General features: G+C 42.4%; 1 protein-coding gene across 2 annotated transcripts in view; it reads left to right on the top strand.

The window, feature by feature from the left end:
• TMEFF1 (transmembrane protein with EGF like and two follistatin like domains 1) overlaps positions 1-17,889 on the top strand; it is a 247,773-nt gene that overhangs the window by 57,070 nt on the left and 172,814 nt on the right. The window lies entirely within an intron of this gene.

Here is a 17,889-nt window from a genome sequence, read left to right as displayed (position 1 = left end):
GTGGCTCTACCTGAAATAGATTCGTCCCTCAGTGTTTGGGGCGAGTGACAGCAGCATCCTTTATATACTGTGTGTCTTGTTTGACTTATATTTTCTCTTTAATCAAACACCTCTGTGGAAAAATATTTCTTCATACCAAATACAGTATCTCTGAAAGTACTGCACTAAGATTATTTACAAGCTTATGTCCATTTATATTTCTCAGATAATCATGAGCTGCAATTTAGAAACACCATTTAATCTCTGTTGCGTGATAATTTTGATAAGCCTTAGTTGCTTATTTAAAATTGTAGTTGGTTTAAAGTCACATTTTAAGAGTTAGTCAATGGATCTCAGTTTTGTTTTTAGTCTAATTTAGTCAGTTAGTTTAATGTAATGTAATGGATTGCTAAAGAATATTTCTCTAAAATTCCCCCGAGAAGTTTGCATACCTTTAATTATGTGTTTAGTAATCTAGCTCATTATGCTGAGACTGTGTTACATACTGAGTATGACTTACCGTAGTGCTCCCATATATCATAAACAAATTAATGCTTTAAGTTTGAAACTAGTGCAATAAACAATCCTATTTCCTTCACAGCAGGTCAAATATATTTTCTGCAAATACCTAGAACACATAATTGTTCTTTCAAAATGTAAAAAGCTACTTCCATTGTGAATTTTGACAAATTGGTAAATTTCATTTTTGTTTATGTCACTTTTTTTGCTTGTTTTAGTAAAGATTAAGTCAATGGATCTCCTTTCAATTTAAGTCTAATTTTAGACCTGAACTAAATTGTAGTCAAACTTTGATTCAAAATTTTTGTCAACAAAATGAACACTGCTGTGTTGATGCTATTAGGTTATTTTGCAGTATAATTGATGACCACATACCAAGAGATTTTATGCACTGCACTTTAATAAATAACCTTGCTTTTGGCTAATATACTTTTTGTATCTGACTTATAAAAATACATGAGGATGAAAATGAATTGACTAAACTAAATACTATAATGAGAATACAATAAATAAATTGGTATGCCTTCACTGATATCACCAACTAGTATTGTAGATTACCAATGTAATGACATTTTAGCACTAAAGTGCATTAACAAAAATTGGGATGAGTCCTTATTTTAGCTTATGGATCAATAGGTCGACCACTATTGGTCGACATTGATATAGTCAACACATGAAAAAGGTCGGCAAATGAAAATGGTCAACATGGGACAGGTTGACACATAAAAAGGCTGACATGACATTTTTATACTTTTTTTGTGTTGTTTTTTGCATAATACGACCAGGAACCCCAATTAGTGTAACGCGTCCCCTTGCATGGCTCACTACACTCCCCATGCTGCAGCTGGTTACTATTCCCAATCGTTAACTGTCGACCTACCATCCAGATACCCTTATTTTAAGACAATGTTTACTATAACACTGCTGATTATCAAAGTTGCCACATTTGTGATGAGCTCACATAACTGCATTATTTTAAAATAACATCCCACTTTGTATTCAGATACTTTAAACTTCCCAATCAACAGCAACAGCTTTTATGTGTTATACTTAACTGGCGTCCTTGTCTACTTTTCATTTTTTAACACTTTGACACAATGTACACATTTCCTCATTGAGCACAAAGAATCCACATCCTTTTCTATAAAATGTAATGTAACCATTGCTCTACAGCTATGATTACTTAAGTATTTGCTTTGAAGTCATTCACTTCTTATATGAGGGATTTATTTATTTTCCCATTTGTTATTCTTGCATAGGCGGCATTCTGTCGTTAGCTCATGGACTGTACTGCCGGGAGCCGCTCCTAGTCTCTTGCCCCACACATGCAGGAACTGAAGTTAAAATAATACCACAAACTCAGTTTATATCCATTATGTATGAGATGCAAAAAAAAACTTTTAACGTTCTGTTCACCTATCTAATTACATGTATCCTTAAGACCTGCACATTTTTTAAAAGATCAAGCTACAGTGCAAACACCCCACAGTGCCTTTACTTTATCTGCTCTTACTGCAATGTAGATCATTTTCTTAAGGATCTCGGAGAATAGTAACTGACTCAGCAGAAATCCTTGTTAGGTCCCAAAAGGATTTTAAATTTCCGCCTATTACCAATCTGTGGTTTCACATATTGATCTCCTGAAATAGCAGTATGTTGCTTGTGCGTGCTTGCACCTGCTAATGTTGTGATATGTAATGGAGATGAGTGGGACTGCAAACATTGTTCCAGGATCAAAGAGCTTATGTATTTTTATAGTACTTTTATGATGGTTTCACAAAAACTATTTTAAACTAGAATACTTTCTATATTTCTATTCTATGCATACGTAGCGGCGTGAAAGAGAAACACCACAGTCATGCTTGCCGCATGGTTTTATAATGATATAACATATACCTTTATTTGTTTCAGTTTGGATTTAGGCAATATGCAAAAATACAATATACCCCATAAACTGACCGCACTCGTGATTTTTGGCAGATCCGGCATAAACTCCTTCCTCCCAGATCGCTTCTACTGCCATCGTGTGTCTAAACTCAACCATGACGCAAATGTTTAAAAAGTCTAATAATTGTTTATTCCTATAGACTCACATTGCAAGTTAGGCAGGTGATGATACAAATGGCAGCCTCCTCTGCACTTATACCACATGGATGTTCCACAAATCTAGTACTGTTGTCTGCACTTCACATGAGGAGGATTAGGAAAATGGCATTATGGGCACTGGATATCAATGCACACATTTACTCTGACGAGGGATACATTTATAAAATACTGTCATATTGTACTTTTATTGTGGTGTACTTTTTTATGTGTGCCCAGTTACTGTGTGTGTTGAATAGATAATGTTATTTTAGCTGTTTACCAAAACATATTCAAGTTCCAGTTATATAATGAATGGTTTTAAAGTGCAGACTGTTAGCTTTAATTTGGGAGTAGTCACATCCAAAGAGGTGGAAGGGTTTAGGAATTATGGCTGTTCAATATGTAGCCAACTCTTTTTCAAACTGTAATAGGAGAATTCAATTAAGGGTGGGAGCAGGGCCGTTTCTTGGGGCAGGCGAGCCGTGCAACCGCTGACTGTGGCTCCCTGCTTTCCCCTCTTCCCTCATTCAAAGTACCGCGCTCGGGGGGCGGAGTTTTGCGGAAAGACGCGGTTGCATCGTGACGTCATGACGCAACCGCGTCATTCCACGAAACTACGCCCCACCCCCCGAGCGGAGTACTGAGGAGGAGGGGGAGCCAAGTTACGAAGAAGAGGGAGAGGCGGCTGGCGTGAAGAGCGACTGGGGAGGCGGGCCGAAGAGCGGGAATCGCCTCTGTAAGTATACTCTCTCTCTGTCTCTCTCAGTCTCTCACTCTGACTGCCATCATGTGTAAAATGGGGACACTTGCCTGCCATAATGTGTAAAATGGGGACACCTGCCGTAATGTGTAAAAAGGGGACACTGGCTGCCGTAATGTGTAAAATGGTGATGCTTGCCTGCCGTAATGTGTAAAATGGGGACTCTTGCCTGCCGTTATGTGTGAAAAGGGGACTCTTACCTGCCGTAATGTGTAAAATGGGGACACTTGCCTGCCATAATGTGTAAAATGGGGACTCTTGCCTGCCGTAATGTGGAAAATGGGGACACTTGCCTGCCATAATGTAGAAAATGGGGACACTTGCCTGCCTTAATGTGGAAAATGGGGATACTTGCCTGCCGTAATGTGTAAAGTAGGGACTCTTGCCTGCCGTATTGTGGAAAATGGGGACTCTGCCTGCCGTAATGTGGGGATTTAATGTATCAAGGGCATTGCGGTGTGTGGCATAATATGGTGCATGGGGCATTACTGTGTGGGGCTTAATATGGTAGATTTTTTTTTCCTGTGGTGGCCGTGATCTGTTGGAGCAGGGTCAAAAACTGGGGTGTGAGACAGTCTTTTCAGACAAAGCCAAGCCCATTTAAATGATCCCATGCCCATTTAAATGAGGCCACGCACCCTTGCCGGGAGCACGCGCGTCTTTTTTTTAAAATCTAGGTGGGGGGGGGGGGGGGCGCGCATTTTTTTTATGTCATGGGGGGGGGGGGCATTTTTAAAGCTTGCCCTGGGAGCCAAATTGGCTAGAAACAGCCCTGGGCAGGAGATTTCAAAAACCCCATGGCATAGAGCTTTTCCCGCAGCCACGGGGTTTTGCTATTCGACTGCAGGAGAGAATATAAGACAGTGATTTCTGCAGTATGTCTGTATTTACACCAATACTGTATACTGATTCAGAGGAATCTTAAGATGCTTACTGCTCTGTACCACTACCATATACATCAATTATACAACAGTACCCAACCAGTTCATAAGCACAAGAAACTAGGTTTGTATTAAATAAAAAAGCCTCCATTATTTTAAAGGCATGTTCTTCTTTCTTGTGTATGAACATTTTTTTATTCATTCTAAACTACTATAAACCAGATAATGTATGCATGCACAAGCACCTATCAGTTTAAGAGATCAATCGGAGGGGGGGGGGGGGGGGGGGTCGGCACAGTGGGGCATGTATTTGGCACTGAGTGGGGCATGTAACTGGCACAGTGGGACATGTAACTGGCACAGTGGGGCATGTATTTGGCACAGTGGGGCATGTGTCTGGCACTGAGTGGGACATGTAACTGGCACTGTGGGGCAATGTAACTGGCACTGTGGGGCAATGTAACTAGCACTGTGGGGCAATGTAACTGGCACTGTAGGGCAATGTATCTGGCACTGTGGGGCAATGTATCTGGCTCTGGGTGGCGTGGCCACACCCCTTCTGGTGTGTGGCCACGCCCACTTTTCAGACGCTCGCACCTTCGGCGCGTGCACATGCTTCTTTTGGTGGGTTTTTGTTTTATGGGGGGGGTGCGCCATTTTCCATCTTGTCCCTGGCCTCCGAAAACCCTAGCTACGCCTCTGGTGCTAAATCTGTTTTTTAAATATTGTAGAACTGAGCAAGGAAGGAAGGAAGTTCCATAGTGTCAGAGCCACTTAGCTAAAAGCTCAACCCCTAGATGATTTCAGAAAGGTTTTAGGTGCTGCTAATAATCCTTCATCTACAGATCACAGTAAGTGAGCAGAGCAGTAAGGAATGAGAGGCTGCGTCAGGTTCCTTAGGACCTGGTCTTGTAGGGCTTTGAAAGTCAGTAAGCCAATCTTAAAATAGATTCACCATTTTACAGGCAGCCAGTGTAGGAAGTATAGAATGGGTGTTATGAGGCTGGAATTGGTTCAGAACCTGACAGCTGCACTTTGTACCATCTACAAGCGGTGTCATTTCTTTCCTGGGAGACCAATGTAGTGGGCATAGCAGCAGTCTAAGTTGAAATTGATCATAAATACCATGGGTTGTCAAACAGGCTTCCAGTTCAGTTGCAACCACTTTCTCAATAACCTGTTCTAGAAAAGGATGATTTGATACCGGCCTGTAGTTTGTCATTCAGTCAGGCTCTAAATGTGTTTTTTAAGATAAGGTCTAACAATTGCATCTTTTAGTGATTCAGGAAAAATGCCTGTCTGCAGTGAGCATTGTATTATTTTTGCCTGGGACAATTTTGTCCATACACACTAATAGAAGCTTGGTTATGGCAGGATCCATTTCCCAGGTGGTGAGACATAGCCTTCGGATAACTGCAGCCATGTCTTCGACATCCAATGAATCAAAGCTTGCACAAGAAGACAAGTGGCTTACATTCGCAGGCTCCGAAACTTGGTAAAACTTTTAATGGCGCGGTTGGGATTCCAGCCCGAATGGAGAATACTTTATCTGAAAAAAGTTTGCATTCTCATTGCATCTTGACTGAGAGAAGTTTTCATCTGACTGCAGACATGCTGGTTTGCAAAGTGTCTCCATTGTACAGAAAAGCTGAGCTAGCCTATTGTTTGCTGCCGTGATCTCACTTGATAGAAACTCTGTTTTCTTATGGGTGATTGTTGATTGGTATTCCTTAATATGCTTGAATAGTTTTAGAATAGGGATACGGTCGTTAGGTCAACACAGCTTAGGTTGACAGTCATTAGGTCGACATGCATTAGGTCGACATGATCATTAAGTTGACAGGTCAAAAAGTCGACATGAGTTTTCATTTTTTTTCTTCATTTTTTTGACTTTTTCATACTTGACGAGCCACGTGGACTACAATTGAGAATGGTAACCTGTGCCAAGTGCAGCGGTAGCGGAGTGAGGCACCTTGCCCAAATCATGGCGAGTGAAGCGAGGGGACATGGTGCACTAATTGGGGTTCCCCGTCACTTTACGAAGAAAACGACACCAAAAAAAGTCCAAAAACCCATGTCGACCTTTTGACCTGTCAACCTAATGACCATGTCGGCCTAATGCATGTTGACCTTCAATGGTCGACCTAATGACTGTCGACCTAAGTTGAGTTGACCCAACGACCCATACCCTTAGAACAGTGGTTCTCAAACTCGGTCCTCAGGACCCCACACAGTGCATGTTTTGCAGGTAACCCAGCAGGTGCACAGGTGTATTAATTACTCACTAACACATTTTAAAAGATCCACAGGTGGAGCTAATTATTTCACTTGCGATTCTGTGAGGAGACCTGGAAAACATGCACTGTGTGGGGTACTGAGGACCGAGTTTGAGAACCTGTGCCTTAGAATATACTGTACCAGGTTAGTCTTCTTCCATCGTCTTTCAAGTCTGAAACCCCTTATCTTGAGCACACTAATACCCCTTTTACACTGACAATTTTATCCCGGGATTTTGCACATGAACGCCCATCATCCCGGGATTTTTGTCAGTGTAAAAGGGTACACTTACAATTTCCCGGGACGAGCATCCCGGGATTTCAACCCAGGTCTCGACCTGGGTTGAATCCGGACCATCCCGGGAAGCTGTGCAGTGTGTACGGGTATACCGGGTCAAGGCGACCCGGCACCCGTTCTCTGCATAGGAGGAGGCGGTGCTTGGTGAAGATTATCTCCAAGCACCGCCTTCAGTAGAGTCAGCGGTGACGTCACCGACCCGGCAATATGCCGGGTCAGACCGCTAATGTAAAAGGGTCATTCCCGGGAATGACCCGAGCCTGCGAGTGTAAAAGGGTACACTGTTGTCAGTCCAAGAAGCTTGACGGTTGTATATGCACAAGCTATGCTAAGAGACCATGGGGGTCATTCCGAGTTGTTCGCTCGTTATTTTTTTCTCGCAACGGAGCGATTAGTCGCTAATGCGCATGCGCAATGTCCGCAGTGCGACTGCGCCAAGTAAATTTGCTATGCAGTTAGGTATTTTACTCACGGCATTACAAGGTTTTTTCTTCGTTCTAGTGATCGTAATGTGATTGACAGGAAGTGGGTGTTTCTGGGCGGAAACTGGCCGTTTTATGGGTGTGTGTGAAAAAACGCTACCGTTTCTGGGAAAAACGCGGGAGTGGCTGGAGAAACGGAGGAGTGTCTGGGCGAACGCTGGGTGTGTTTGTGACGTCAAACCTGGAACGACAAGCACTGAACTGATCGCAGATGCCGAGTAAGTCTCGAGCTACTCAGAAACTGCACAGAGATGTATTTTCGCAATAATGCGAATCTTTCGTTCGCAATTTTAAGAAGCTAAGATTCACTCCCAGTAGGCGGCGGCTTAGCGTGTGCAATGCTGCTAAAAGCAGCTTGCGAGCGAACAACTCGTAATGACCCCCCATGCTCAGATGGTAGGACAAGCTCCAAAAAACAAAAGTTTTCAATGCTTGATAAATGATTTTGCCTTTAAATAGCATACTGTGATAACGTCTGCATTAATCATTTGTTGAATAGCCACAATACCTTAGACACGTGGAAAATAGCAGTTTACACATTATTTTAGAAAATAAACAGTTCAATTAATGAGCCATATCTACATTTCTTCATTTTGGGTGTAATTGAAATAATGTTATGTTTACATTTGGTAAATCATGATGCTTTTATGAAGCTATGTTTTTTAGAGCAAGTTCATATATAAAAAAAAATGTAGGCGGATCAGGCAGGTGTGGCCATAGTAATTACAAGCTGCCTGAGGCCGCACATTATATAGAAGTGTCTGGCAGCTGAGAGGCAGACAGAGAATTGCGCCTGGATGCACTGATTGTGTTTTAAACACAATGGTGCAGCCGAGTAGTATCCTATTGTCTGCTTCCTAGATTCAGCCATGCAGCGTACGGTAAGAGTAGTAGATTAAGTCACCCTCATCTTCCCCTCTGCATCCCCCACTTAAAACCCTGCAGCTAAAAACTTTTTTTTAACCAGTAGGAAATCAACACATTTAAATGTTTAAATTTAAATATTTTACCATATTTTTTGTATTTTTTAAAGTAATATCTTGCATTTGTGAAATGGAAGTTAACGTTGTTTTTGTGTAAAATATGTCTTTATTGTGAATTAAATATTTTCTAACAAGTACTCCCAGGTCCTTAAATCCAAAGAAACAGTGTTTGGTGTCTGGGACCATCAGTATTCATCAGACACTAAAACATTTGCTAATGCAGGAATATTAGTAGCAGCCACCCTGTATGTTCTCTGCGGCCATTCAAAACGATCCTGCCTTTACTAGCAGGAAAGTTGATCATTACAGACCAGTGACGTGCGGTGAGGGCACTGACTGGTGAGGCACTGGGGCACCTTCTCCCCCCCCCCCCCACCCTTCCCCCATAAAATGCTAACCTTTGATCACAACTTTCCCCCTGCTGCTAGCTTGACATGAAAATCCAATTATCATATAAATGGGGGGCAGCCACACAAAAATAGCCATATGACACCACGAAATGTCAACTGCGCTCTAAGTGTAAATATTTGTACTTTAATAAATGATTTCCGTCCTGTCCACAAGTAGAAAACACAACACAGCTAACTGTATACTAATGTAGAAGCTATCAGAATTATTTTGCACGATGCCGTCCTGTACTTGCCGTTATTTCACTACTTTGCACAGTAGAAACTGCTGACTTGACCGGGCCCCCAGGCTAAGCAGTCACGATTCGTATGAAACAAAATGAATATATTTAAATAAATGATGAGTATTTTATTGCACTGTATTGTTTCATAACATAATTGTGGCTTCAAAACGTATTTTCTGTATTAGTGATATAATGTATATGCATATTTTATAGTTTTTTTTTAAAGATTTCTCACATTAAACAAAATACTAAAAGTTTTGTACCAGAAATGGAAATTACTGCCAATTACTTTCATTATTTGTTGTAAAGTCATGAAGACAGTTTGTAATCTGTAGAAGATACAGATCTCTCAGTGAATTCTGTAGAGGTCCTAGCAAAGCAGTTTAGAGGATACAAATCAAGTCTAGACGAGCACATAGAAAAGGCATGACTGCATTTTATTAATCTGTGAGCACAAGACATTTCTTTCATCTTCAATTAAATAAAGTAAAATTGGAGCAAACTTCCGCGATCAGCCTGCTAAAAAAACTAGAACACAAATGTAGGTAGGAGGCTGTCAGCCCTGCACAGTGTTCCCCCGTGTGACAGCAGCAAACAGACAGCGCCACTGTGCAGGGCTGACAGCCTTCTGGCAGTGCGGGAGCAGCTTCGAGCGGGGAGCCGGGAGGATCTCTCCCTCCCTGCTGACAGCCCATCGCGGACGGGGACGTACTTACACAGCTCCCCAGTGGCAGGAGGCACTGCAGTGAGCTGACCTGGTCCGGATTACTGAATCTCGGAGCGGCGCGTATGTGTCGGGCCGGCACTGCTCTCAACGCTGCCCGATCGCGGAAGCCGGCCAGACACAGGGGTGAGTGAAGGCCACTGAGGGGACAGTTAGAACCAACATTGCGGGGACGTCGGGATCGGCAAACCGGAAACTGATCCGGCGTCCCAGCGTCCCAATCCGCCCCTGCCGCTGGCCAGTGGATCCAGTGGATCCTCTGGGCCAATCAGATCTGGGGGACTGACAGGGGTGTGCATTCATCGGGGCTGAATGCATGCCCCTGTCATTGAGGAACCAGTATAGGTGCCGCTTCCCTATACATTTTCAATGGGCTTTCCCAGCCCATTGCTGCTCCCTGCCCCCTGCCCGCCCTCCGCTGCCCGGACTTTTGGTGTTAGCAGCGGGAGGCACCTCTCCCGCTGCCTCCCACCCTCAATGCAGCCATAGTAACAGGGGGGTAATTATTAGAATAATAAAAGAAGATATTTATCACAGAATCTGTGATATAAATATCTTCTTTTTATTATTTTAATGATTATGACAGGGGAGGCACTGCCTCCCCTGCCTCCCCTGACTGCACGTCCCTGTTACAGACTAACATTACATTATATTTACAATACATCTAACTGTGTGGAGTTTGTATATTCTCCCCGTTCTTGTGTGAGTTTTCTCCGGGTACTCCGGTTTCCTACCACAATCCAAAAATATACCGGTAGGCTAATTTGATACCTACAAAAATTAACCATAGTGTGAATGTGTGTGCGTATACATGTGATAGGAAATATAGATTGTAAGCTCCACTTGGGCAGGGAATGATGTGAATGGCCAAATATTCTCTCTGTAAAGCGCTGCGGAATATGTGTGCTCGATATAAATAACTGGTAATAAATAAATACAGAGGTGCTGTTGTGGTAAACGCATACCAAAGGGCCACTTGAGCCAGTCAGTGGACAATGGACAGATATTTAACCTAGGATCGGACCAGAGCTTTGAATGGTTTTTAGTATTAGTAGTTGCAGTAAATGGGTTCTCTCTCTTAGGGTGGGATTCAATTCTTTTCACCCCTTTCCACACTCGTTCTGTTTCTGCCCTCAGGGACGTTGTATCATTATTTCAGTTCGCTACCCCCGGAGTAGCGAGGCACCAAACCCTTTACACAGTAAACCTGATTACTATGGGCGCAATATGCGCGATAACAGAGATCATTTTAGAAAGGAAATTGGGCGTGATATAGCATTTGAATCTCACCCTTAATGTACATATTCAGTACACACCTCCCATTGTTGAGACAGAATAGAGACAAAATATGCCCAGTGTTGTTTATGTCATTGTTGAGAACTTTAAGAGATATAGGGGGACATTTACTAAGCAGTGATAAGAGCGGAGAAGTGAGCCAGTGGAGAAGTTGCCCATGGCAACCAATCAGCACTGATGTAACATCTATAATTTGCATACTATAAAATTATTCAGAGCTGCTGATTGATTGATGGGGAAACTTCTCCACTGGCTCACTTCTCCGCTCTTATCACTGCTTAGTAAATGTCCCCCTTAGTTTAGGTACAGACACAGATTTACTTGTAGTGGAAAGACGTAAGAGCGAAAGAAGGCAAATACTAGAGTATTAATTAAAGTAAAAACAAAGTAACTGTAAATAGAGGGTGCAGTTTATATGGTCATTTGCGCAGATACTAGACATGCATTGGCAGTTGACTCTTTAACTATGGATCATATGACACTGGTAATAAAGGTCACCCCCCCTCTCCCCCCTCCCCCCCCAGAAGACGGTTCTGTAAAGGGATGTGTGAATTTGCGATGCTGGTAAAAAAATGTCTAGGAACCCAAAAAATACGGTAGTAAAGGCATCATTTTATATTAGTATATCATTTTTAAGTTAAGTTCCCGTTAAATACATTAAAATAAATCAATATTTATTTTACAGTTCCAGAGTAACTGAAACTTGAGACACAATGAATAATGAAGAGCTAGTAGCCAAATGATATGGCTGCAGAATCTTTATACAGAACAGCATTCATTTATCAGTTATACTGTATCTCATGAAGTGTCCATATTCTCAGTTTTGTTAGGTGTCTTGACCTTGTACTTTCTGACACATATTCTGCTTATGGAGCATTTTATTACATCTAATTGCTAATGTATAAATAGCTGCACATTATAAATAAGGTGAAGAACACACTCCCGCTATAATAGCACCAGCGAACAAATGCTTAATTGCCTGCTGCACATCTCAGAGAAACACTCCTATCCGGCAATCTTCATTAGTCTCCGATGACAGAGACATTGTTCAGCATGAAACCAGCTGCTTACATCCTGCAGTACAGGGCAAACGCTACTTATGGAAAAAACATTATTGTAATATATAAATTATTTGAATCTTTTTCTATAGTCCTCCAAGATGTCATTATAGTGTTTCATTTCATTTCTTTTGCTACAGTTTTTTTTTGTTATATGTGAAATAATGCACCATAGGAGCCTGATGTGGAGTTGACCACATATTTCTGGCCTGTTACCAGCTGCACATGACCTGGGACTGGGCTTACGCAAGAATGCAGGATTGTACGTATTTTTGTCACACCTCCCCTTGTGCCTGAAGGGGTGTAACTGTACTGTAATGGGGTGTTCTGACTTAGGCAAGTTTCAATGAAGGTGTGTCGGTGGAATTGCGGGCTGTGCAGCAATGTGGGGAAGCTTACATAGGCTTGTTGTCAGAGGTACCTTTTGTACCAAAGATAGGTCTGGTGTAAATGAGTACTGATAATGATAAAGACAGGTGTTAAACCAAGTGTACGTATAGGGGCCGACCACTCGCAAAGATGTGTACAGCATGTGTACAGGTCAATATCTGCATTATGGGCCTAGTTCAGAGCTGGTCGCTGCAATGGCAGCCATCGCACCCTGTAGCCCATTGTGTTGTGCGCATGCGCAGCGGCTGCACTGGGCGTACGCACACAGTGAGATGCAAAAGCATCTTGCTGGTGCGATCGCCTCTGCCTGATTGACGGGCAGAGGCGATCGTGGGGCGAGAGGGGGCGTGCCAGTGGCATTGCAACGCCATTGGGGGGGGGGGGCGCGGTCCGGACAACGCAGTCCAGACTCCAGACTGTTGCTGGGACTGGCCACTGAGACCCAAAACACGGCGGGTAACCGCCTGCCTCTGCAGCTAGGCTTTCGCACCTAGGGTGGCAGGGCTTGACATGTGGAGGGTGGCAGGGCTTGACATGTGGGGCGGAGTAGTCCTGTACTGGGCATCCACCCACATGTCAGAGATTGTGATTGTAGATGTGCTATTTTTAGCACATCTACGATCAGCTCTGAATCAGCCCCTTAGTTCCATGTACGCAAAGTGGGGGCAATTGTTGCTGACTTACATTTACCTCTGGATATATATGTTTTGTCCACAGTCACTGCATCATGTTTAAAGTTATAATGCTCAAACCATTTAAATGCTTTAAGTAGCACTACAACCATCGGGATCCTGTCTACATAGTGACTGTAGACACTGTGGGGGTCATTCCTAGTTGATCGCTAGCTGCCGTTGTTCGCAGCGCAGTGATCAGGCTAAAAATCTGCATTTCTGCACATGCGTATGGATCGCAATGCGCTCGCGCGACGTACGGGTACAAAGTCCTTTGTGGTTTTGCACAGGTTCTAGTGACGTTTTCATTTGCACTGGCGGCCGCAAGAAGATTGACAGGAAAGGGGCGTTTCTGGGTGTCAACTGACCGTTTTCAGGGCGTGCCAGGGAAAACGCAGGTGTGGCTGGGCGAACGCTGGGCGGGTGTGTGATGTCAAAAGCCAACCCTCCAACGTTAGAATCAACTCACACGAAGAGTAAGTCCAGGGCTGGTCTTGTCCTGCAGAAATGTTTTTGCAGGCGCTCTGCTACACAGGTGTTCGCACTTCTGCAAAGCGAAAATACACTCCCCGGTGGGTGGCGACAATGCGTTTGCATGGCTGCTAAAAACTACTAGCGAGCGATCAACTCGAAATGACCACCTGTATCCCTTCAGCTTCAGCCTCTCTATGTATAAATCATAGCTGTCCGTAATAGGTGAGTCCACATCACAGGAACTCATAGAAACCTAATAGAAATTGGTTTTGATAAATGTAGTGCAACTGGAAGAATAAAACCCAATATCTGATCATTCTGTGAGCTTTTTGCACAAAACTGTTTTTATGTTAGTAAATAAATAACATTTTGTTTAAAGTTTTTAAAGTAAGAGAATCAACTTGTATAATGATCTAGTTTTATATTATGGATAGTTGTCTACATGACAATATACATTTCTTATTTTAAATTAGAGATGAGCGGGTTCGGTTCATCGAGATCCGAACCCCCCCGAACTTCACCTATTTTACACGGTTCCGAGGAAGCCTCGGATCTTCCCGCCTTGCTCGGTTAACCCGAACGCGGCCGAACGTCATCATCCTGCTGTGGATTCTCGCGAGATTTGTATTCTATATAAAGAGCTGCGTGTCGCCGCCATTTTCACTCGTGCATTGGAGATTGAACGGAGAGGACGTGGCTATGTTATCTGCCTGAAAAGCTCCATATCTGTGCTCAGTGTGCGGCAAATATCTGTGCTCAGTGTGCTGCAAATATCTGTGCTCAGTGTGCTGCAAATATCTACGTTCTCTGCCTGAAAAGCTCCATATCTGTGCTCAGTGTGCTGCAAATATCTGTGCTCAGTGTGCTGCATTTTGGTGACCAACAGTATATAGTTGTACAGTACAGTAGGCCATTGCTGTATCTTGCAGCTCTGTGTCACTGCAAGTATCCATTCTATATCTGTGCTGCATTTTTGTGAGCAGTATATATAGTAGTACAGTGCAGCATTTTGGTGACCAACAGTATATAGCTGTACAGTACAGTAGGCCATTGATGTATCTTGCAGCTCTGTGTCTCTGCAAGTATCCATTCCATATCTGTGCTGCATTTTTGTGAGCAGAATATATAGTAGTACAGTGCAGCATTTTGGTGACCAACAGTATATAGTTGTACATTACAGTAGGCCATTGCTGTATCTTGCAGCTCTGTGTCACTGCAAGTATGCATTCCATATCTGTGCGGCATTTTTGTGAGCAGTATATATAGTAGTACAGTGCAGCATTTTGGTGACCAACAGTATATCGTTGTACAGTACAGTAGGCCATTGCTGTATGTTGCAGCTCTGTGTCATTGCAAGTATCCATTTCATATCTGTGCTGCATTTTTGTGAGCAGTATATATAGTAGTACAGTGCAGCATTTTGGTGACCAACAGTATATAGTTGTACAGTACAGTAGGCCATTGCTGTATCTTGCAGCTCTGTGTCACTGCAAGTACCCATTCCATATCTGTGCTGCATTTTTGTGAGCAGTATATATAGTAGTACAGTGCAGCATTTTGGTGACCAACAGTATATAGTTGTACAGTACAGTAGGCCATTGCTGTATGTTGCAGCTCTGTGTCACTGCAAGTATCCATTCCATATCTGTGCTGCATTTTTGTGAGCAGTATATATAGTAGTACAGTGCAGCATTTTGGTGACCAACAGTATATAGTTGTACCGTACAGTAGGCCATTGCTGTATCTTGCAGCTCCATGTCACTTCAAGTATCCATATCTGTGCTGCATTGTTGTGAGCAGTATATAGTAGTACAGTGCAGCATTGTGGTGACCAGTATACTACAGTACAATAGTCCAGTGCTGTTCTCGCTGCTCAGTGTCAGTTCTCCGTAGTATCATCAGTGCTCAGTATAATCAGTGATTGATCAGTATAATCAGTTCTCAGTATAATCAGTGCGCTGTTAGACGTTCGCCCGTTTTCCGCTATTAGTGCATTGAGATTTAGACAATTGATGAAGTTATTGTGACCCCGGTACAAAATCCCATCTAGATTCCACTTCACTAGGCAGGCGATAGCGAGATTTTACCAATTAATATCAGTGATTTATAATTAATTACAGTGATCTTGCCAAATGATTCCAGTGATTTTGTCATTTTCTTCCAGTGATTTGGACCAATAATACCATTGATTAGAACAAATAATTCCTGTGATTTTGTCATTTTCTTCCAGTGATTTGGACCAATAAAACCATTGATTAGAACTAATAATTCCAGTGATTTTGACATTTTCTTCCAGTGATTTGGACCAATAATACCATTGATTAGAACGAATAATTCCTGTGATATTGAGGTGTTTGTGTCGCTTAGCTTAGCCGTCCAGCGACCACAGTGCACCTCTTTTTCTCTTTTCTTTGCATCATGTGCTGTTTGGGGCCAATTTTTTTAAGTGCCATCCTGTCTGACACTGCAGTGCCACTCCTAGATGGGCCAGGTGTTTGTGCCGCCCACTTGGGTCGCTCAGCTTAGTCATCCAGCGACCTCGGTGCAAATTTTAGGACTAAAAATAATATTGTGAGATGTGAGGTGTTCAGAATAGACTGGAAATGAGTGGAAATTGTGGTTATTGAGGTTAATAATACTATAGGATCAAAATTACCCCCAAATTCTATGATTTAAGCTGTTTTTTGAGAGGTTTTTGAAAAAAAACATCCGAATCCAAAACACACCCGAATCCGACAAAAAAAAATTTCAGGGAGGTTTTGCCAAAACGCGTCCGAATCCAAAACACGGCCGCGGAACTGAATCCAAAACCAAAACACAAAACCCGAAAAATTTCCGGTACACATCTCTATTTTAAATATGGTGTCTCTATCCCGATGCAGCTAGCTACTAGTAATCCCTTATACATTGTTTTATGTCAGTTGTATTATGTGTAAGCAGAGCAGAGCACAGCACATCTGAAATCCTCTATGTCTCCATTTATTGAGCAGGAGAAGCATCATTCATCATATTTGGTTTTCATTTTCATCTGCATCTTATTGCCAGCACATGAGAAACCATATGTTGACAAACTCCAGACTTTCAAACTCGGCTTATAAGCACTATTTAGGCTCTTCCGCATGTCTCAAATGAGAATCTAACAGGAGAACAAAGGCTCAGACAAGGGAAAACAGTGTAAAAGCCAGATGACTATGCTAAGCAAGTGCAGAAGACACATCAAAAAGCTTTTCAAGGAGTGAAATAGCTTCTTGCACAACTTGCATTGAGAATGAATCTGCTATATGTGGCATTACCAGTAACTCTGCTGCCGAAAAGATTTCAGTTAATTGCCACAAAAAGTCATCATTTATTCTGGGAAACGCACATTCAGATTTTTTTCCCTGGATAATTTTAGTTTTTCCAGTCATGGCAGGCCACCCAATGACACTTAGTATAGTAATTAATGTAGATTTACTGGAAGGAAATGAGAGGCCTGGAACTCCAAATTTATTCTGTCTTGAAGGACAGTGATGGAATGACAGATGGAGGGAAAGTCTGCCAGATACAGTGTTACTGCCTGACAGCAATTCACTGCTTCCACTTTAATGGAATTCTTCTATCAGGTTATTATTAATAGTCTAAAATCACTTTCGTATCACTGGTGTAGACTCTCTCTATTACAGTGGACAAATAATATCTACTACGCTAATGCAATTTTATCTTTATTTCTTTGCTTACATTAATTTCTGCAAAAATATGGCAGATTTTGTACAGTAGCTGTCAGTATACCTGACTGTATTCCGCATGACTAATGAATATTTTATTTTTATAAAAAATCGCTTTCTATTCACAAAACATTTTTAGAATTTATTACCAACCATTCAAACATTAATAAATTTAAAATTAGTTGTAAGATTAAAAAACAACAAGAAATTCATAAATTGTATACCAAACCCACAGCAAAGAAATACCCCTGCATATGTTAAATATGTTATCTTATGGGCCCTACACACTGCCAGATTTCACTGAACGATATGAGCGTTCTCGTTCCTTAATGAACGAGAACTCATTCATATCATTCAGTGTGGATGCAGCAACGATGAACGATGTGCGGCCCCGTGCCCGTTCATTGTTGGTTCCCCGTCGCTTATGCATGCAGGCCAATATGGACAATCTTGTACATATTAGCATGCACTGCTATGGAGCCGGTTGACGGGGGAGTGAAGAAACTTCACTCCCACCGCCGGGTCGCCCGCCGGCCGTATATGGCACATCGCCATATGTGTAGGGCCCTTAAAGGGCCCTACACACTAATAGATTTTAATAAACGATATGAACGTTCTCGTTCATTAATGAATGAGAACGCGTTTATATCGTTTAGTGTGTAGGAACCAACGATGAAC

This window comes from Pseudophryne corroboree, chromosome 5 (assembly GCF_028390025.1).
Source record: "Pseudophryne corroboree isolate aPseCor3 chromosome 5, aPseCor3.hap2, whole genome shotgun sequence".
NCBI classification, from domain to species: Eukaryota; Metazoa; Chordata; class Amphibia; order Anura; family Myobatrachidae; genus Pseudophryne; species Pseudophryne corroboree.
Note: the sequence above shows the minus strand (reverse complement) of the source record. Positions and strands in the feature narration are given on the sequence as shown.